This window comes from Ixodes scapularis, unplaced genomic scaffold (assembly GCF_016920785.2).
Source record: "Ixodes scapularis isolate PalLabHiFi unplaced genomic scaffold, ASM1692078v2 PGA_scaffold3__209_contigs__length_174095766, whole genome shotgun sequence".
Lineage (NCBI taxonomy): Eukaryota > Metazoa > Arthropoda > Arachnida > Ixodida > Ixodidae > Ixodes > Ixodes scapularis.
The window spans coordinates 38,826,090-38,847,742 of NW_024609868.1; the positions used below are offsets into that span (position 1 = coordinate 38,826,090).

Consider the following 21,653-nt stretch of genomic DNA (forward strand, 5'->3'; position numbering starts at 1 on the left):
GACCCTGGATGAGCATCGTACTGGCGTGCGGACGTGTGTCACTGGCTTGTAATGGCTGTTCGTAATTATCAAATTGGATTTAAATTTGGATTAAAGCTCGTGACTTAGCGCTACAATGTGTGGTAACGTGTTTCTAACAAGACGACGAAGTTATTTATGAAAAAATGCGTATGCACTCTAATATTTTCCGTACCCATCCATTACTTACCCATCGTCATTGCCATCATTTTGGAGTGACACTAAGTTTTCCCGTGTAGCACCAACACACTTAGAGTGTGTTTCGACGGCTTGAAGTGCACTCGCTTGTAGTGACACTAAACTAGTCCGTCTGACAGGGGTATAACACTGCCAACACCGAAAAAAATTAAAGTTTTTACATTCTTCTTATTTCCGTCGATGAGAAATCTTTTGCTGACGTCATAGTCAGCATTCGGCCAATCGCGGCAGGCCGACCACAGCGGAGCTTTCGATCGCGCACGTCGCCAATAGACCTATTGCTATATTACCCAGGCATCAAAGAGGATGCAGGGATTGGTGTTCCACGCCCCGCACGTGCTGGCGTCACCAGTAGTAAGTTTTCTCACGGACGGACTGGAAGCGCGCGCTCTCTTTCTCTTCTTACGGCCTTTGCAAAAGGGGCAATCGCCACCTCCCACCGCAATTCGCGGTGGGCGCTGTCACCTCACCCCTGCGCTACCTTTTGGCGTTTGCACAAAGCACGTCTGACAGTGTATCTTAACGCTGTCGCAACTTACGGCCGAGATTTTTATAGCCTTTGACGCCTGATCCTTACGTTGAGAGCTTCAACCACTATCTAATGCGCTTCTGATGAGTCCAAAACGGTGAATATTTGACGCACATCTCCGAGAGATTCGGGAGTAACAAGTAGTAAGTAGAGACAGCGAATGTGATTGTGGAAAAACTATACTCTTTTTTACCTCCAGGACTTCTGTTGCAACTCAAGAACAGGAGGAGATCGGACCCCTTTTACGTGGGAGAACTTTAAATGATAAATATTTCGTGCACTCCCGTGAAATGTAGGCCGGCCCAATCTATCTATCGCCGTGGTCTGCATCATCATTTCATAGGCCGCACACGAAGTCGGTCAGCTGCTCTAGACGAGGGTGTAGTAGTCTGTACAATTTTCGCACAGTGCATACTACAGCCTAAAGTGCTTCCTCGAGGGCTTGTGCATATAGCCAGCTGATTTTTGGTTTCTGTCCGTGACCGTCTTTGCACGGTTAATCGGAAGTATTCTGAGGAACCGTTGCCAAAACAACAACTTACGAAGCTCGAACACCAGCGCAAAGTAGCTCGAAGGGACTCTCAGAGTGGGGTGAAGTGGGGTGAGGTGGTTGCGCCCCTGGCGGCAAGCAAGTGAACTACATACGGAGAAAAAATGCCATTGACTCCCGGGCGATTGCAAAGGCCGTAAGGAAAGAAAGAGAGCGCGCACTTCCAGTCCGTACGTGGGCAAGCTTGCAATGGCACGCGCTGCCCGCACGAGCGACACGCGCTTGGCGGCCCAAAGATCCTAATATGACGTCACGACTGGTCGGAGTTTTTTCGTGTTTTCTCGCGTTTAGTTGCATCATCGAGGAAAACGAAAGTGATATTCAGATTCACGGGATAAAAATACGCCAAAATTAACCTCAATCTTTGTTTGTTTAAAAAAAAATTGCTGTTTTTTTTTTTTTTTTTTTTTTTTTTTTTTTTTTTTTTTTTTTTTTTACGTCTCCGCGCATTCTTGTGTTCTTTCCCTCAGTTTCTCGGAACATACTTCTTTGTAGAAAATTTTTGTGGTTTATTACTGTGTACTAATCAACTTTGGAATCCGTAAAAGGTATGTTTCTATTGTACACTTAGCGTGAAAAATTGCACATCACTAAATACATCGCCATTTTGATTATACCTGATTTCACCTCAAGAAAAAGCAAGTTTTGCGCAGTTTTCATACGCGGCGCGAAGAAGTTCTTACGAGCAGGCACGTAGCCAGGAAGGGGGGGGGGGGGGGGGGCTATAGGGCCCGGCCTCCCCCCCCCCCCCCGAAAGGAAAATCCTGGGTACGTGATTTGGTTGTCGGAGGAAAAAGCGATGCTTTTGGCGTTTGGAACGTGTACGTCTTGATAAGATAACATATTTATAATCTAGAAATCACCTACATATGTCTTAATTCTCCACATAAAGCTAAAAATTAGTAATGCTCCGTGAGGAGTCTGACTGTTTCTACTACGATTCTTGACGTGAAAACGGGTATAGTTTCACCGCCACCCCTCCCCCCCCCCCCTCTCTCTCTCTTACTCTTTCTAAAAAAAAAAAAGGTTTGGCTGACGGAAAGGCGCCGGAAAGAATGAGCTTCCAAGAGCTGCTGACCCTGGAGGAACCTGACGCTTTCACGAGAATGGTGCATGCTATGACGTCGGTGGTGGGAGTTGGAAAGAGGCACAGTAGCTGAGTTGGAGGCGTTCCCTTTCCTCTGCCCCTTTTTTCCTATACTGATGTCGCATTCATCTGGGGCGCACGCAGCACCCAGAAAGGGCAGCCCCCAAGACGAGGCGCAGAAGGTCGGTTCAAGGGCAGGCAATAAATGAGCGGATGCTTCAGAAAAGGAACTGCTCTGCACGGACATAAGAAAACAAAAATGAACACGCCCAACGTGGGGCTCGAACCCACGACCCCGAGATTAAGAGTCTCGTGCTCTACCGACTGAGCTAGCCGGGCGACACTCTAACGTACCCTTGGAGGTAGAACAGGTCCTTGGCACTAGGCCAGGGGCGTAGACGCTTGTACCGCTCGTGCGTGTCCTTATCATATTGGCTCGTAGTCAAGCAACAACTGCGAGGTAACAAGGCTATTATAATTGATTTGCTACGTCATCCTCCGGAGGCCTGCGCTGGAACGGAGCTGCGTCAGGGTTCAGGCTCGTGTTCTGCGCGTCTCCAATCTATGGCTTGGCCCACAATGGGTGACGTAGAAAATGCAGAATTGCGGCCTGGTCGCATGTATTTTCGTCGCATGCTCCGTGTTTTCGGTAAATAGCGATAAACCCCGAAAATTACCCGCCAAACGGTTTAATCAAAATAAACAAAAGAAATTAGCTTTTTTTTTATTAGAAAAACTTGTGCTTTACGGGAAGAAAGTCTTGATTATATAGTTGCATCTCGTGTTAGTCCGGAACAAAGCGTCCACTGAACCGCCCTTGAGGCCATAGGCGTAGACTTTGAGGGGGGGGGGGGGGGGGGGGGGCATTGGGGCTCGTGTTCCCCCTGGTGACATCCGTGGGGAACAGAGCCCCCCCCCCCCCCCCCCCCGCCCCCCCCCCCACCCCCCGGGCCATGATCTTTACCGAGACGCTGTTTACGTGCCATGTGACGAGCTTCTACTAATGGCATGTAAACAAAACGCACACAGCGACGGACACACATGACGATATACATACACTGTAAAACGTGCTCCCTAAAATAAACTACTGATAATTGCCGGTGTAAAAAAAAAATTGCATAAAAAAGCACCCCCCCCCCCCCCCCCCCGGGAAAATAGAGAGTCTACGCCGCTGCTTGAGGCTACTTCTTTCCATAAAAACCCTTGTCACGTTTCTTTTCCTATCGGTACCAGTACGCGTTTCTAAGTATTTTGCACGTGCCCTGGGGCTTGGGTTTTATTTACATGGGAAAACACCGAATCTGTGGATATCTTCACCAAAAACACAGAATCTGTGGGATATCTTCACTTAAAAGCACTGACATCTTCAAAAACTCTTTTCCATGCACCACAAAAAGAAAACTCCCAATTTGTTTTGATCGTAACTACCGTCCATACATACTATATTTTGCGTAATTTTGATTTAGCACAAAATCATGTGTTGTGGTCAGGGATGGGCAGTATTTCAAATACAAGTATTTGAAATACTATTTCAAATACTTTGAGTATTTTTCATTTGTATTTAATTACAAATTGGGTAATGTTTTTGACGAGTGTATTTAAATACTAAAACGTGGGTATTTCAAATACAATTGCAAGTAAATACAATTTTGTGGCCGAAAATACATTCCTCAAATTTATTGTCACTGTCTAGAGCTGGAAGAAAACTACGTTCTGCACCGTATGCAGTGTCTCTCAATCAAGCACAAGCGTTTAGTGACTTCGTGATTACGGTGCTAGTCCAGGGCAAGAATAGTGACAAAATCGACGTTCACGGGCAGACTGGCTAAACAAGTGCCTGTAACAGATTGTGATGCTTTCCAGCCTGATTTCCATCCATATTTTTGCCTGCAACATTCTATGCGCGGGTAAAAAAAAAAAAACAAAAAAAAAAAAACAATAAAAACTTTTCTAGCTAGTGCTGCGCGTCTTGGTCGTTTCGGTTCTTTGTTGGTTTATACCAAAATGTAATCGACAAAAAAAGCTATTTGAAGATCTGTACTTTTTCACCTGTTTTGTCCAAGCTGATTACATTTTTTTTGTGATATTATTTCTATTACGTTACTAGAGCCTCGCACACTAACTCCCGAGTGTGCGATGCAAAATTAAAATGAGATATCCAGAAACCCGTTGCAGGTGCCCTGAAGTCGCTGACGCAAATTTTGAGGAATGTATTTGGAAAAGTATTTGGAGGAGACCAAATACATCTGGTTGTATTTGTATCTTGTAATTAAATGCTTTCTTGGAAATGTAATTAGATTTGTAATGAAATACATTTTTGACGAAGTATTTTGTATTTGTATTTTTATACATATTTGCATGTATTTTGCTTATCCCTGGTTGTGGTTAGGGGTGTCGTGAACTTTTGTCGAACCCGATTTGTAGGTCGAACTTTCGGGGTTCGACGAACCTTCAAACTTTTAACCAGATTCGACCGGTTCAACTTCGTAGACACCGTGGCCAGACCTTGATACAAGCATGTCTAGGTTTGGAGAATTTTTTTTATGCAAATGGGTATTTTAATTTTATGAACAGTTGCAATTTAAAGAACCTAATTACTGAACAAGTTAATAACTTAATTTTCGTACTGTATTAACTCAAATAACTAAACAGTGCTGCCCTTAATTCATCCCTTAGCCATCAACATACAATCCGAAGTCAGCTGGTCAGCCTGTCGCGCATGCGCATATTAGTCGAACCTTTGTCGAATTTTTTCAAAAAGTTCGAAAGAGTCGAACTTTTGTGGTGAATTCGACTTTTTTCGACTGGCCAACCATATCCGTTTTTCCAACCATATCCGTTTTCGAGATGCCCACTCATGGAAGCTGCCTCCCATGTCTCGGAAACTTTATAGTTGAAACCATCAAAGAAAAGTGTCCAAATTACCTGGAATATGCCAAGATCTACAAAACATCACTTTTACTTTGTACTACCTTTGCACAACAATCTGCATAGTGGTGGAACCACAGAAATTATACCATATTTTATTTGGGGATGCTACAAACTTTGTAGGAGCCTTTAAGTTAAAGCACAAAACATAGAAGTTAGAAAGGTACAAACTTTTTACCATTTATTACGTTGAAAGTGCAATGTTTAAGCCCAATGTCATTGAAATATAAAATGTGCCTTCAATTTAAACATAGCAACACACTTCGCTCATCTTAATCACGCATCAACCTATTTTATAGCGAATAGAACTGCATGCCGGCTGCCCCAGGACCAGTTTGTGTGCACTCTGCAGTCTTTCTAGGCTCCAAGAAATGCTGGCACTTACATCATAACATGCAGCCAAACACCAATTCAAAGTAAACTAACCAGTAAGTAACTGTATGGAAATGTCTTTATTCCGTGCTGGTCTTGGGGAATGGAGGGGGGGGGGGGGGGAGCACAATGGGACGTCGCGGCAAGACTTTTAGCAGAACCTGCATGCCTGTTGGTTTGCGGGTGCAAGCGCGAAGTCTACCAAAATGGAGTTCCGGTTCATTTGTTGTGCGACTACAATTCCTCCCACACCTAACTTATACTTAATTATACTTAGGGTTCCGCGTTTTCGGTTCTCATTTTTTCAAAATTCGGCGTACTTTTTTCGGTGTTTAATTTAAAATTCGATTTTCGTTTTTTTTTTCGGTGTATATTTATTCTTAAAAAAATTTACCGTTTTTTTTCGGTGAACATGAAAGAAACACCATCGGACACGGGATCAGATGATCACTCAAAGAATAACGGCACATATATATGCGTGGTCTTCGCTACAACTTCCGTCAGGACACGCCTCAAAATCGCGGAATTCGCGGGCACGCTTCTTTTTCCTTCCCATTCTGACGGCGTGACCGTCTGAGGTGATGACCGTACAGAAACCAGTGAAATGGCAAAACAAAATCTATTGTATTTATGTTTTTAAGCACAGGGAAGTTTGAGAGAGTGTTGAGAAGAAGGTGTCAACGGCTTTCCTCGATGTCTTCTGAAGTGCATGACGTGCACCCGAACTTTTTTTTAAGAACAGGGACTTGACAAACTGAGCCCGATCACAGAAAGGACACAGATATCCCGCGAAAGCCAACCCAAGACCTCTTTTGTTGCATATTGAACCTCGGAAGAGGGCTATTACGAAGACGTCACACAATGTCGAACCTTGCAAGCCCCTCTCCCCCCTCCCCCACCCACCTCGACGCGGCCCTAAGAAACTAACCTTTTTTGGTTATAACCGAATTTTAGAAAACAGATTAGACATATTTTTATCGGTTTAAACCTAAAACGCTAAACCTACAAACTGACCTTCCAAAGTATCTTCATGTAGTCAGCCAGGCGTTTAGACGTATAAACCATGTGAATTTGCCGTCTCGCGAAAGTACAGTGCCTTATTTCACTGAGATGGTGCACGCTTCACGTTAATATTTATGCGGTGGTACATATGATGAAAAATATACTAAACATACCAAGTAAAAGCTAGCACAACTTACCTTGCTCTTGACATACGGAAGGACTCGAAGAAGTCCCGGCCGTCGGGGTCCTGGTACATCTGTCGCACAGTGGTGGCGTACTCGCCGAGCGTCTTTCTAGACCTCAACAGCGTGCAGATTGCCCTTCGCTGCTTTTTGCTGATACTCAAGTACCGCTCACATGCAGCCGCAAAAGCAGTCAGCCGAGTCATGTTGACGGTTCTTGCATTGCTGACGTACTACCTTACCACACAAAGGTTCATCAGCTCAGCAATCCAGCTTCGTACGTGGGATCCTCACGAAACGCCATCACGAAAGCAAAGGAATGAAGACGGGGACGGCGCAACCAGGCGCAACCAGGCGCAACCATCCCACAGATTAATTTTCATTGGACACTCGCTCGGGACCAAAGCTGCATTTCGATTGGTCGTCATTTCACCGCCAGAGGGTGCTCGTGCCTGCATGCGCGCGTGCGCGCTTACCCGAAACTGGCACCGTCCAAACCAAACCGCACGGTTCTGACTCAGAAAGCGCGCCGGAAACAGCAAAAACGTCACGCAATACGTCACATCCGGGGCGCGCACGACCTACAGCCGCAAAAAGACGCGTTGATTTGGATCGCGCTTAACGTTGCCTTTGGCAAGCTTACAATTGCACGTACTTGCCCGAACGAGCAGAGACATGGCGGCAGCCAGATGCCGTGAATTGAATCGTCTATTGGAACTCGGCGGCGCCGAGCAGAACCCTGTCACCAGGTTACTGTGGGCACTAACTGTACGATATTTGTCGTAACTGCTGATTTGGTTGCCAAATGATAGCTGAATCAACACCAATTTTGGCACTGGTTCTGGATCGAACTTACAGTGTTTGAATACATAGCTTGCAAGTGTCGCCATTGCCGGGTAATAACGTATATTTCTACCTACTGGTACCCTTGAGCTACGACCTCTGCGGTGTGAAACTAGCACCAAACGCTCGTGGCATTACGTTACGGGCAAGCTATCCATAGGTCATGGGGCGTACAGTCCTCGGATATTATATTGCTAGGCGAGATTCTCACGCGTTGACGCCCTCAACCGGCAAGGCTCGCAACTACAGCACCCTTGACCGCGCAAGAACTATAGACGCTTTACACACCCGCCAAATTACAGCCGCCATTGCTGACCTTCTCTTGTCTTACCGAGATGCCGAGCAACTGAAACGGTATTTGACGATCCTCTACAAAAGCCGATGCTTTAGAAAAGGACACAGTTGAATCTAATGTGGCAATAACCTGGCCTGCTATGGTAAAGATGAAGTGCAATCAACGAAATAAGAGGAAACGAAAACTGAAGGTCAGTTATGGCGTCGTCCATGCACAGCTGCTGCAAAGCGTCTATTAAAGTCACGAGCGCGATACGCATTGCGCTTCTCACTGGCCGATTTTGAAGCGAGGGGTAGAAAGCTCGCGCTCATGTAAATTTGGTTTCGTGCCCCTTTAAAGGGGTCCTGAAATGACATCGGGTTGGAATGTTCATAACTTTACAGGGGCGTACAGGTCCTAGTCTGGCCCAAGTGTACTCGCACGGGCCGCCACTGATTAAGAAGCTTCTTCGCTAAGCTAGATGACGTAATTGTAGGATAGAAACCACCCGCATGACTACAGCCGAGGGCGGCTCATGGATTCAAAATGGGAACTGCATGAGCACTCGACTTCGACTCGTAACTATCAATACCACGGCGGACACTGCGGTGATGGGAATAGCCGAACTCTAACAATGCCTGAAGCTCAGCACGAGTTTTCTACTTTGCCAACCCCAGCGCGTGGCTATGATTAATGTTGGCGACATAGGATAGGCACCAGGCCACGTGGCCGCTTGTTCTGGCACCATGTTGAGGGGATGAACGATGCTCATATTGTCACGAATGACAAGGTGACAAAACAACGAAATAACTGAGAAAACTGAAACGTTTAATGGGGCGAACTTGTGCCCAGGAATAAGAGGCAAAAAAAAAAAAAAAATAACAACAGAGCGTCGCGGGCGTCGAAAGCGGCGAAGCAGCAGGATCAACGTTGAGGCGAAAACTCAGTTCGGTTCGCCGCGCGGCGCCCCTTATGTACATGCGTGAGCTTCTGGAATAATCGGACCTCGAATACGCCCAACATTATTCTCGAATCTACCAAAAAAAATAAATTTCAGGAATAACAAAAGATGCGGCGCTCCCAGGAATCGAACCCTGGCTCTTCGCGTGGGAGGCAGGGGCGATAACCATTAGGCCACGCGCGCGCTGCCCACTTCGCCAGCTGCGCGCGCGGCAATATTTCTCGAATTTATTTGCCGGTTGCCTATAGCTTAGAAAGAAAAACTAAGCGTATTCGGTTATTAACGCAAGGGAGTGATGTTGAGTAATATTTCGCAAAAGCAGAATAATTGTTTCTTGACTTCTTTAATTCACTCTTATGATACAAGAATGATGAGTAAAAAATTAGGAAATATGCTTAAACCCGAAGTGTGCCGGGGCAACCCAACAGATGGCGCCACTAAGTTTGCTGCCGACCAAAGAAAGGGCTAATACATCATACAAAAGACAGCTTTCAAACGGATTCGGACGCGAGTCACCGCGAGAGCAGTGCTTCGAATACCACATGACAATGAGTTGAAGCAGAAAACTTGGCACACGGAATTCGAACCACAGTGGCTGGTGTTTGCAGACTATATTTTGTATGATGTGTGAGCAGTGTGAACCCCGGCTATATGCATCGACTGTGTCTAGCTCTGCATGAAAATTCATTTTGCCCTCCAACAAATAATGCTCCGTTTCATTATTCGTTGGGATCAAATAATAAAAAAAAAAAGAACGCGTAAAACTGTACCTTACCATATCCAGTCCTTCAGACATAATTTTCTTGCAATTCGGAATCAGACAAGACGGTTTTCCTTCTCCTTCATAGGGACCGCATATAAAAGGGAGGACTTCGTGGGTAACCCGCAGCGCCGCCCTGTTAGTGGACGGTGAGGGGAATACAGCTAAAAAACAATAGCGTTAGTTCTTTCTCTTAACCGGTTAATGCCAGATCGTTGAACATGAGTCTGCGAGAGCTTCAGACGAGCATTGTAACGTGTCGTAAGGTCAGGGTCGACGAGCGCCCCTTTCGTTTCTCGATGTTCTCACCGTTCATTGGGGAGGCTTTGGGTTCTGTCGGTTCCTCGGAGGCACGTCTCTCAAAATCCCGGATCAGGCAAATCCCCGGGACCGATTCGTCTCTCCGGGGCGGATGGACGCCCAGACCCTGGCCATTCTCCTAATGACCCGGCGATAATATTTCATCGCTTCCCGCCGTCATTCGGCGAAGGCATTAGGGAGCGACACCGGTTTGCTGTGCGAAACACGAACCCGCCGTTTCCTCCCGAGGACTTTTCGGTAATCTTCGGAGCTCCGTTCTATTGGCTTTATTTCGGCTCTTAACCAGAAATAAATAGTACATAAAAACATATATCGGCGTTGTCTTTTTTTTCTTTTTACTTTATTACTCTAGCGATTCTATTACATCATCCCGGATATACAGCCGGAACCGCCGAGGCGTGATGTACTATTGGCCTGCGGGTGCGGCCCTGTTAAGGCACATTTCTCCAAAGCCTGCGACTCATGATCGTTTTTTTTCGGTTACTTCGTGAATCTCATAAAAATAAACAATATTGACCAACGTTGTAACCGCTTTTGTGTGTTTTTCTTTATTGTCTAGTAGATATTATAAACCATATCAGAGATTCAGTAAGCGATACTTCATGGATCTTAGAATAAACTGTAATAACCCACGTAATAATCCGCATATTTTTATTCTTTTTTTGCTGTTGTTTATTCGATTTGATAAACCATTTCATAAATTAAGTCTGGCCAATTAAGTCGATCATCATCCGAGGTCAAATTATCTGCGCAATGCAATAACGGCGGCCTAAATGCTCCTACGTTCAACCCTAAGCAAATATTGAGATGGAAGCTAAGGTATTCGTTGGACGAGTCATGCACTTCCGTTTCGCCCACGTGATCATGCCCTTTACCGATACCCTCGCGCAGAGATCCGGGCCACGTGAGGAAAGGGAGGAATCTATTGGTCTGGCGGGCACGTAGCTCCCACCGCATTCTCAGCATAGGGCTGAACGGGGTATCGACCAATACACACTGTTAACAAACAAGCCCGCGTTTGCCCAGATACGCGTGAGATAATCCGTCTGCGCATGCGCATTGGTGACAGCAGCGCCACCGCATTAGCGTGACGTCATAGAGTTGAGTTGGTGTAGAGTCACTTGACAACTTCAGACACGCGGGGCGTGGCGAGTCCCAAGCATTTCATTATCGTCCAGCAGCCAATCAGATTGCTGCATCAGCTGATAAGAGCACCCAAGAACCAGTCAGGAACCAAGAAGTGAGATTATAATAATGGTCCACGCCGTGTGTTTTTTAAGCTGTCAGCGACTATAGACATTTTTGTTTTGTTCGTTATGGCCGCCATGTTGAATTTTAGCAGAGATGGGTCAAAATAGAAAGTAAGTTTTTTTTTTTTGCCGATTGAAAGGTGGTAGAATTTAAAGGGGTTCGTGCCACTAGTTCTACTTTTTTCCTTGGTAGTACTTATTTTGTTTATTGTAGATATGCTTAAAACTATTTAATTTAGTTTTCTGTCGCTCATCCCAACCGCGTCGTATTTCAACGTGGCAACCGTCGCACAAAAGCGATCTATAGACCCTTTGCTTTGCAAACACCATCAGGTGGTGCTCAAGCCTCGGACATCCCGCAGAACTTAAAGAATGAACAAAACTCACCTTATAGGGGTAGTGCAAGGATTTTAATGTTCAAAGAATGGGCAGTTTGTATTTTTATATTGTTTATCTAGGCACAAGTAACATAAAACCGACACCTTGCCCCGATAAACGGCTGTTCCGCTGCGTAATCGCAAAGGAAAAAAAAACTAATTATTTGCCGACCTGCATGCCTTGTGTGGCTGTTACGGGAACTACGGTCACTGGGGGATGCGCGGAAGTCAACAAAAACCTGTCCCCCTCCGTTGCTACATTCGCCGTCAACCCCGTCAGCCCCGTCTTTTGTGTCGATCGCTCGCCGCGACCTTCGACTATGCTAATTCTTCAAAAGTCGACAATCGCGGAGGAAGCGGCTGGGGTCTTTGAAAAGAGAACCCAAGGGGAAACCACGTGATCCCCCAGAGTACGTCACTCGAAAGGCGACGTGGAGAGTTGAGAGGCCACTTCAGAGTCCCCTCTCTTTTTTCTTCTTTCTGCTTCTAAAGTTTTAAGTTGACAACGGGTTCTGTGTCTCCTTGTGTTGCAAGCTCCGGGTTTACATTCCGTCTGTACACGATTCTAGACGGTTCAATCAGCGAACCTTCTTGAGTTCTCTGGGTGAAGGACATTCCCAGCTGTAGAGCTGGGCCGACGTGTTCAGCGATAAACGTTGCTATACTGTCATACTGTCTAGTTTCTTTTTCTTCTGTTTTTTTAGGGTTGCCCATCTGCCTTTGGCGCAATATACGCATACTCAGGTAAGAATAAAAACGAGGCTGTTTAAACGTTGTTGTACACGCCACTTCTCAAAAGTTACAAAATACCGTTACTCTTTACTAGGCCTTAAAAGTAACTAAGTGCTATACTCATTCCTTTTCTAGAAAAGTAACTAAATGCGTCACTCGTTACAAAAAAAAAAAATAACTAGGTAGAGCTAACTCGTTAACGCGTGAAGTACATATCGGCGCCTACAACACTAAACACAGCAGACAAAGTCCTTCATTTGTTTTTTTCCTCAAGTATCGGGGTTTTGTCTTAAAATATGTTTCACCATCTCCTGCTTGTGCGAACCCTAACTTTTTGTTTACTGAAGTAGCATTCTGTAACATCCAGCCGCTTTTCAATTGTTATCGTATTGATCAGATAAGTCAGTCGCGAAGCGTCGGTACCTTTCAAGCAGATGTCATTGTCAACCTGTGTCTTGAAGGAGAGGGCCTGAGAAACTTTTATGCCGCGCAATTCTTTTATTTTATTCACAAAATATTAGAAAGCTGATTGCACGAAAGCATGCAGAAATTACGGTACCGCGAATCAGAAGCCCACATCGGAAAATAATAGCCACCCAGTTTGGCATCGTCCGATAGATGAGCTGGCAGGGCTAGCGTAGCTACAGCGCTGGCACTGCGTGACGCGGACGAGAGCACGCGTTGAATGTGCAACTTGCACAGGTGACAGTGCTGCTTTATGGGCGCCACGACCCATACCACAGTTTCTCGGCTACACAGATAGGTATCGCCATCTGGGGTTCAAATTTTAAGCTTCTTCAAGATGGCCGCCATTGGACCGCCGCCTTAAAAGTTGTGCGTTATTGTCGTTTCGTGTTTATGAAATAGTAGCCTCTTCCGATATTTCATTTCATTTTATTTTATTACCTTAAAGACCCCGTTAGGGGTATTACATAAGGGGTGGGTTACATATAAAAGTATATTTAACAGACATTCATGTCGGAAGGCGGTTGACGACAGTCTCCATGAATACGGACGGACATGTGATGGCGGTGACGTGGTGGGGAAGGCCGTTCCAGTCTGCTGCTGCTTGAGGAAAAAAGGAGGCTAGAAAAATAGTAGTGCGGGCACGTGGGAGTGTTACTTGGAGTGGATGACCAATGCGCGGAGATATGCGTGATGGGGGCACAATGCAAGGTCCATGGTTGAGCGAGCTGTAGTAAAACTTGTGAAAGAGGGAGAGGCTGGAAGTGCGACGGCGAAGAGAGAGAGGTGTCAGGCCGGATTCTGCTTTTAAGGATGAAACGCTGATATCGTATGAGTAGGCAAAAAAAAATTGGGTTGTATGTGTGTTTATACAGCCTAGAACTTGGTCTGCCTCACAGGGGCGACGAGTCTCCCAGCTGTAGAAGAGCAATTTAGCCAGTGCGGTACAACCGCTAGCCTGGGGTCTTTAACGTGCGTCACGCAGTAGTGATACACGACCGCACGCCGGTACGATGCTCCTCCAGATCGAAACGGGCAGGGGTGGGGCTCGAACCCAGGATCCCTGGGTTCTGCAGCGCGAGCTTTCGCTCCACGTGCTCCGAGCTGGTGTGCGCTAGACCACTCGACCACCGATCCTTTTTTTTTTTTTTTTATTGCAAGATTTCGACAATGAACAAAGATTCACAATGCACGATAAATTTCACTTGAACATGTGTAATATTATATTGACGACGCTAGTGAAGGTGACGATAGAACGTCGCCTGTAAGGTTTGGAGAGGCGGTGAGAATTGTTAAAATTCTCTCATCATCGACAGCTTCAAAAATGCAGGCAACCACTCCAGTTCCAGACATACTTTCTCGTAGACAGCTGCTATCAAGTTTATATTTTCAATGAAATAATACCGTACTGGACGGGCATCCAGATCCGCGTGACGAACTGCCATCCTACATCTCCAAATAGCATGCAGGCCCAGTAAAAATACGAGGTCATATGGGAAAGGCGTCCCTTCCACAGACAAAAAGCGTATTCCCCGAGCCGTGAGCGGTAGGTCTTTTCTAAGAGTGCGTTGGAGCACGTCCCAGAACAGGATAGCATCCCAGCAGTCCAGCAACACGTGCTCCACGGTCTCCGGTTTCTTGCACAAAATACAATCCTCGCTCCATGGTACAAACATGCCCTTTTTTGCTAACCATGTCTTTACTGGAAGCGTGTTGGTATGTAGTTTAAAATAAAAGGTTTTCACAGATCCGGGAACTAGCATTCTTTTCACGCGGGAAAGCACATCAAGGTCAGTACTGTCGGAGAACAAAGAGCGATACAATGGGACGGGAAACAGGCATTCAACAAGATCTCGCTTCAGACGCTTTCGTGTGACAGAGTTTAAGTACTCTCTTGAAAATCGCACACTAAGAAATTGGTACGCACAAACAACCTCTCTAAGAAAGCCCGTTACTTGGCCTTCACATGTGTCACACGTCGAAACAATGAACTCGGGTAACTCTCTGAACAACCGCACTTGAATGACTGTTCTCAGAAACGGGTCAGCCTGGTCTCGCAAAAAGAAAAACCTCGATACCAGCTGTCGTATGAACAAATGCGACAAACTAAGCCCACCCGACTTCACGCGGCGAAAAAGGTTATCTCGTCTAGTCCTTTCCCAGGTAGACTTCCATATGTACACGGCCATCACCCGGTGCATGCGTTGCAAATGCACACGAGAGCAGTGCAGAACCTGTAACAGGTACCAAATCTTTGCAACAAAAAATAAATTACACACTGTTGCCCGTGCGAAGATAGAAAATTCCTTGCCACCCCACTTCGCGGCTTTAAGACTCATCTCCTCTAATTTGTTACGCCAGAGCTCGTTGCTTTCACGGTAATTGTTCAAAGGCACTCCCAAGTATACACCGGGCTCTGTAGACCACTGAATAGATTCAAACACACGCGGAATCACGTCCCAGTGGCCGTGCCAGATCCCCAAGCATTTCGCCCAGTTCACAGCACACGCTGTCTGGGCGCAATATGATCTCGTGAGTTGAACAGCCGCTGAGACGCTTTCTCTATCTCTACAAAAAATCGCAACATCATCTGCGTACGCTAATATTTTAACATCACATGCATTTAAAGAAAAACCACGTATGTTCCCACTCTTTATGACACTTAGGCAGTAGGGCTCAAGAAATATGGCGAACAACAACGGCGAAAGTGGGCACCCTTGCCGAACAGAGGATAACACAGAAATGCGTTTAGTTACTTGTTTGTTAATTACAAGACTAGTCGTGCAGTTACTATAGGCCATCTTTACTCCATCAAAAATAATTTTACCCACGCCAACATGGTTTAGAATGCAAAAAAGAACATCATGGGACACTCGATCAAAAGCTTTTTCAAGATCGACTTGCAACAGAGCAACTTTCCGGAAATTAGCATCACATAGTTCCAACACACTACGCGCAACATGAATGTTACTCATAATCGTACGTCCCTTGATACCGCACGTTTGATGCTCTCCCACCACATCTCCAATCACCGATTGCATTCGTCTCGCAAGGATTTTCATTAGAATCTTATAGTCCGTATTAGCTAGTGTAATGGGCCGGTAATTGGCTACATTACGAAGTTTATTAGTGTCTTCACTTTTGGGGATAAGGACTGTGTGGGTAAATAAAAAGGAAGGGGGAAAAACTTGGTTTTCATAACATTCGCGATACACTTGTAACAAAATACAAGCTAAATCTTTTTTATACTTTTTATAAAAGGCAGCACCCAAACCATCAGGGCCCGGTGATTTTCCGCTTTGCAAATCATCAATGGCTCTTTCTACTTCGGACACACCTATCGGCTGTTCTAACCATTCTTTTATTTCACTACCTATCTTTGGCAGAAGGGGCAAAAAATTTTCTGTGAAACCTTCTTCTTTTGGGGCTTTGTGGCTCAGTAAGTTTTCGTAGAATTCAAGAAAGGCTCCCTCAATCATGCTAGAGTCACGCGTCGTGGTACCCTGATAATCAATTTCAGTTATTTCATTGGCGCGTGCGTATCTCTTTTCTGTGGCTAACGCTCGTTTTGTTGGTGCTTCACCCGCGAGAAATTTTTCTGCCCGGGCACGTATTATCGCACCTCTGTAGTGCTCAGTATCTATGAGCTGTAGCTCGCTTTTTATTTTATTAATGTCATCTATAAATAACCCGGGGGATTTACACTCTTCTAGAACAAGCTCCCTTAAAGTTGAGCGCAGCTGCTTTTCCTCTTTCTCTTTCTCGTACTTTAGAATGGTAGATCTTTCTATGGCGTCCATTTTAACTACTCGTTTAAATTCTTCCCATTCTCCGGTCATCTCGCTCCCGCAGATGTTCCTAAATTTTTCAATCCTTGCATTTATCTTGTCGTTAAACACCTCGTCGTCAAGGAGCTTGTAATTCATTTTCCAGTTGTGCCAATCAAATCGGTGTCGTTCTTTTCTCTTTGATCCTAACCCGAAAGTCACAAGGCAGTGGTCGCTAAAGCACACCTGCTCGACACTATAGTGTCCACACAGCGGAACTAGCTCAACTGACACGTATGCTCTGTCTAGCCGTGCGTGGCTACTTCCTTGGAAATGTGTGAACTGCACGCCCATCGTGCCCTCTCCGCAATGTGCCACGTCCTCCAAGTAATGCTCATTTACCAGTTCATTCCAGACATCGCCACTGCTATCCCTCCGGCGACTATGAGGGGTCCTGTCTTCTGGAGCACATGTGCTGTTAAAATCCCCCACCACCACAAGCAGTCGTTCGCACTTTAAATATTCCGCTATACTTTCAAAAAAATGGCATCGTTCCGTCCCTACAGTCGGTGCGTAGATACAGATTATACGAAACTTTTGATCTGAAAAGCAAATATCACAATACACGACTCTCCCATCTTCACGCGAAGCAACATTCTCAACAATAATACCTAAAGCATTTTTCAAAAAGATGCATACACCTCCCGACCTCCCTACCGCATGGCTTACGCATACATCGTATCGCGACTCAAATTGGCGCACCATCTGCTCGGTCTGCTCCTCGCTCTCAATCTTGGTTTCCTGGACCGCTATTACGTCGAGGTCGTTTTCCAAGAACAACCTTCTGAGCTGGCACTGCCTTCGCCTTGCAGACAGTCCTCTTACGTTCAGGGTAGCTATACGCAGTGCGACCTCGAGCTGTTTCATAGCTTTAAAAACTTAGGAGCTTATGACCTTGCGCCAGCTATCAGACACTTGCCAATCAGGGGGGTAGCGGGGAACCAGCTTACTGTGACAGCCGGTCTTCACGAGCCCTCGACGGCGAGCGGCTGCGTGTCGTATAGCGTCCTTTTTTTCCGGCGAGCTTCCACTGATATTCCAGGCGTCGCAGTGCCTGCTCGCTGGCAGCAGCACTGCGTGCACCCAAGTCCTCTAGTCGCCGCTTCGAAGTGATCGCGTCCAGGGACATTTCCTCGCTGGGGCTGTTCTCCGGTGCCACTTCCTTTTCCTTACACGTAGCCGTATTCTCCGCTGCTTCCTCTACTGTAGCTGCATCCGAACCGGCTGAGTGCTCGAAATCCCCCGTGGTGTCCTGGAGCTTCGCGGTCGGCATCTCGGCTGGCGCTGTGACCACAAAAGGCTCCTTTTCTCCGTCAGGTTTCCCTTCGCACTCCTTGCTAGCGGTTACTGTTGCCTTTGAAGTCGCCGACGCTACAGACGCTTGCGTTGAGGGCGCCGCCGCCTGTTTCGCCTCTTGTTCGTCCATCACAAGCTCGGTCGTGTCATCCTCGGCCTGGCGTCCTCCTGCGACACGAGCGTAGGATCGAACGCAGTCTTGGCGTTCGTGACCATATCCACGGCACTCACTACAGCGAGGCGCCCTACAATCACGGCGAATGTGTCCAGACCGTTTGCACCGCAGGCACATTGGTGCACGTCCTGGAACAACCACAAGTACAGGGCCGCCGGTGAACCGAAGCTGGTGAGGCAGGCTTTCCAGCGTCATGCCTTCCTTCAGTGACAGCCGCGCCACCCGGGTCGACGACTCGACGCCGTCAAACCCGTCGATGTGCCATTTTTCTCGGATTATCTCTCTCACCACGCCAAACTCCTCCAGTGCCCTTTTCAGGGCTTCGTTGGGCACGTCGAAAGGCACCCAGTGAAGCTTGAGTCGGACCTCTCGTCGATCAGGGTCCATCGGCACACACCAACCTCCTTTCACCTTGAACCTGCCAGACATCATCAGTTTCTCCTTGGCAGCAGTCGACTTGAGGCGGACAATCCAAACGTGCCCCATCTGGAACACCCCCATGCCGGTCACGTCGCTCAGGACGCCAAGTTGCCGCAAAGGTTCCCTGAAATCTTCAATGCGGTACGGCCGCACTCCGACGTCAGCGTGCAGAAATGCCGTGCATTTCGAAAAGTCATTCGCCGGTAGCGTCGGCAGAATAAACCGATAGTCAGCAGGAAGATCCAAAGCCCTATCACCGCGTCCAAGCAGGGACGCTTGCTCAGCTCCAACGGAGCTCATGATTCCGCGTGCGCTTTCGACGACGTTCGAAATTGGAATCCGACCACCGATCCCCGTATGAGTAGGCAGAATGAATGAACCTAGTGGATCGATTTTGAAGAGATTCAAGTTCGTTAGCTAATATAAGTTTGGTGAGGGTTTCAGATGGCAGATGCGTATTCGAGCTTTGATCTAAGAAGTGATTTGTACGCAAGTAAACGTACGTGCTTTGGGGCATGGCGTAAATTACGTTTAAGAAATCCAAGGACTCTGTTCGCGGCTGATATGACGTTGGTAGTATGCGCGCGCCAAGATAAATCGTTCGACAGTGTTACACCTAGGTATTTAAATGATTGTACAGATTCGACGGTGTCGCTAGCAATTGTATAGGTAAAAAGGAATTGGTTACGGCGACGATGGAATGATACAAGTTTACATTTGCTGGGATTAAGGGTCATTTGCCAAGAGTCGCACCATTCTTGCACATGGTTAAGGTCATTCTGCAGGCAAGACTGGTCAGAGGTGTTAGCGATTGTACGATAAATAACGCAGTCATCCGCAAACATACGAATGTGGTATGACAGATGCGATGGTAAGTCATTTATGTATATTAAGAACAGGAGGGGGCCGAGGACAGATCCTTGTGGGACGCATGATGTTACTGGGAGAGGGTTAGATGAGTGGTTGTTAACAAAGACAAACTGAGACCGATTAGACAGAAATTCCTTGACCCATTGAACAATAGCAGTGTTTAGGTTTAATTGGGAAAGTTTTAGTAGGAGGCGCTGGTGCGGTTTTTTGTCGAATGCTTTGGCAAAATCTAAAAAAATCGTGTCAGTTTGAAGGTTATGGTCAAGATTAAAATGCAAGTCATGAACGAAGAGTGCAAGCTGAGTTTCGCAAGAGAAGCCCTTACGAAACCCGTGCTGGGAGGGGTGAAAAAAGTCGCTAGAGTCTAGGAAATTAATTATTTGAGTGTAGATGACGTGTTCCATGGCTTTGCAGGGGATGCTTGTTAAAGAGATGGGACGGTAATTTAGTGGGGAGTCCTTGTTGCCCGATTTGTAGACTGGAATGACCCTTCCCACCTTCCAGTCGTCCGGTAAGATGCCTGTAGAAAGTGACTGTGAAAACAACATGGTCATATACACAGCAGATATACGTTTGGTATTTTTTTTAAAGTTTTGAGTTAATTCCGTCAACGCCGGATGACGATGAGAGTTTGATATTTTCAATTAATGATAAGATGCCATCTACAGAGAATGTGAGAGCTGGCATAATAGATACTGCGTTAGAAGGTATTAAAGAGGGAGGGACATCGTTTTCTTCGGTAAACACGGAAAAGAAGGCGGAATTAAAAGCATTGGCGCACTCAGTGTCTGACTATTTCGCCCGCTCCGTTCGTCAGGCTAATGGTGCGCGTCTCTTGGGGATTTATAACTTGCCAAAATTTTTTAGGATTGTTAATTAAGATCTTTGGTAAGTCATCATAAAAAAAAGGAATGCTTTGCGTTACGTATAGATGCCAGACAGGAGTCTTCAGCTGCGTAGTATTTTTCCCATGCGCAGGGGTTTCCATTCCGCTTGGCCGAGCGGAAAAGACGTTTTTTTTTGTTACCTAGCTTTTTTAAAGACTTTGTAAACCAGGGTTTCTGTTGATTCTCACGGAACGTAATTATTGGGATGAATTTATTTGCAAGTTCATTTAATTTATTTCTGAACATTATCCAGTTTGTATTAATAGAGCGATTAAAAAATGATGCTTCAAAAATTGGGAGAAAGGCGTTTAGCTCCTTGTTTATTACTTCATAATTTCCCTTATCATAAAGACGAATTCTTTTATCGCGTGTTTGATGTCGTACCGGGCAAAAGTTGAAGGTAGGATGAATTACTTTGTGGTCGCTGATTTCGCGGAGATAAGTAACCGATGATAGGCTCTCGGGATGACTGGTTAGTATTAGATCTAAGATGTTTGCAGAATCCCGTGAAACACGTGTGGGTTCGGATACTAGTTGAACAAGGTTAAAATCAAGACATACGTTAATAAAAATTTTTTCGGCTTCATTGCCTATAGCTGAGGGGACCTGGTTGCTCCAGTTTATTTGCGGGTAGTTAAAGTCTCCAAAGAGAAGGATATGCGCATTCGGGTACGTTGAGGCAAATTCACTAAGGATGTTATTAAGTTTACAAGAAAAATCAGGAGAAGTATGGGGAGGCCTGTAACAGACTCCCAAAAGAACCGTCTGAGGTGAAGCGCGACATATGATCCATAGTATTTCAAGGTCGAATGTAATGTTTGCGTAAAAGTAGTTGTTAATAACTCCTCGCTTTTTAACGATTTCGTTCGGGCATAACTGTGGATACTAATATACGTTGTGCACATCCTCGTATGGTCTGTCATATCCTCTTAGAGACAGACAAAGCCTGGCAGATCACCACGAGAAGCGGCCGCCGAAATATAAAAGGTGGAGCAGCAGGCAACGGATCAGAGGAGAGCCACGTGACTGGCGCCCCGCTGCGGCGAGACGCCGAAACACACTTCTCCCGATCGAGCAAGTGCGTTTCGGGTCCTCGCCGCTGCAAAAGCTGTGCGCTGACATCCAGTTTCCCCGAGAAAGGGCTCTTTGATGCTCTGTGCTACCAGAATCTCGTGCTCCAAATCTGCGACCGTGCACTCTTTGACTCCATCGTCAAACTGACAGCCTTTGTGAGTAAAGAGGAGGCTATGGGTCTGTCTGTACTTGTTTTCTCCTCAAGAAAAAAGCAAGCTTTGCGCATTGTTCATACGCCGCGCGAAGGAGTTCTTA

At 46.2% G+C, this 21,653-nt stretch overlaps 1 protein-coding gene and 1 non-coding gene across 2 annotated transcripts in view; one reads left to right on the plus strand and one right to left on the minus strand.

The window, feature by feature from the left end:
* The window catches only part of LOC120849777 (uncharacterized protein K02A2.6-like), a 53,737-nt gene that overhangs the window by 18,383 nt on the left and 13,701 nt on the right, over window positions 1-21,653 (plus strand). The window lies entirely within an intron of this gene.
* Trnak-cuu lies at window positions 2,649-2,721 on the minus strand. The gene has a single exon. It is a non-coding gene; the product is annotated as a tRNA-Lys (tRNA).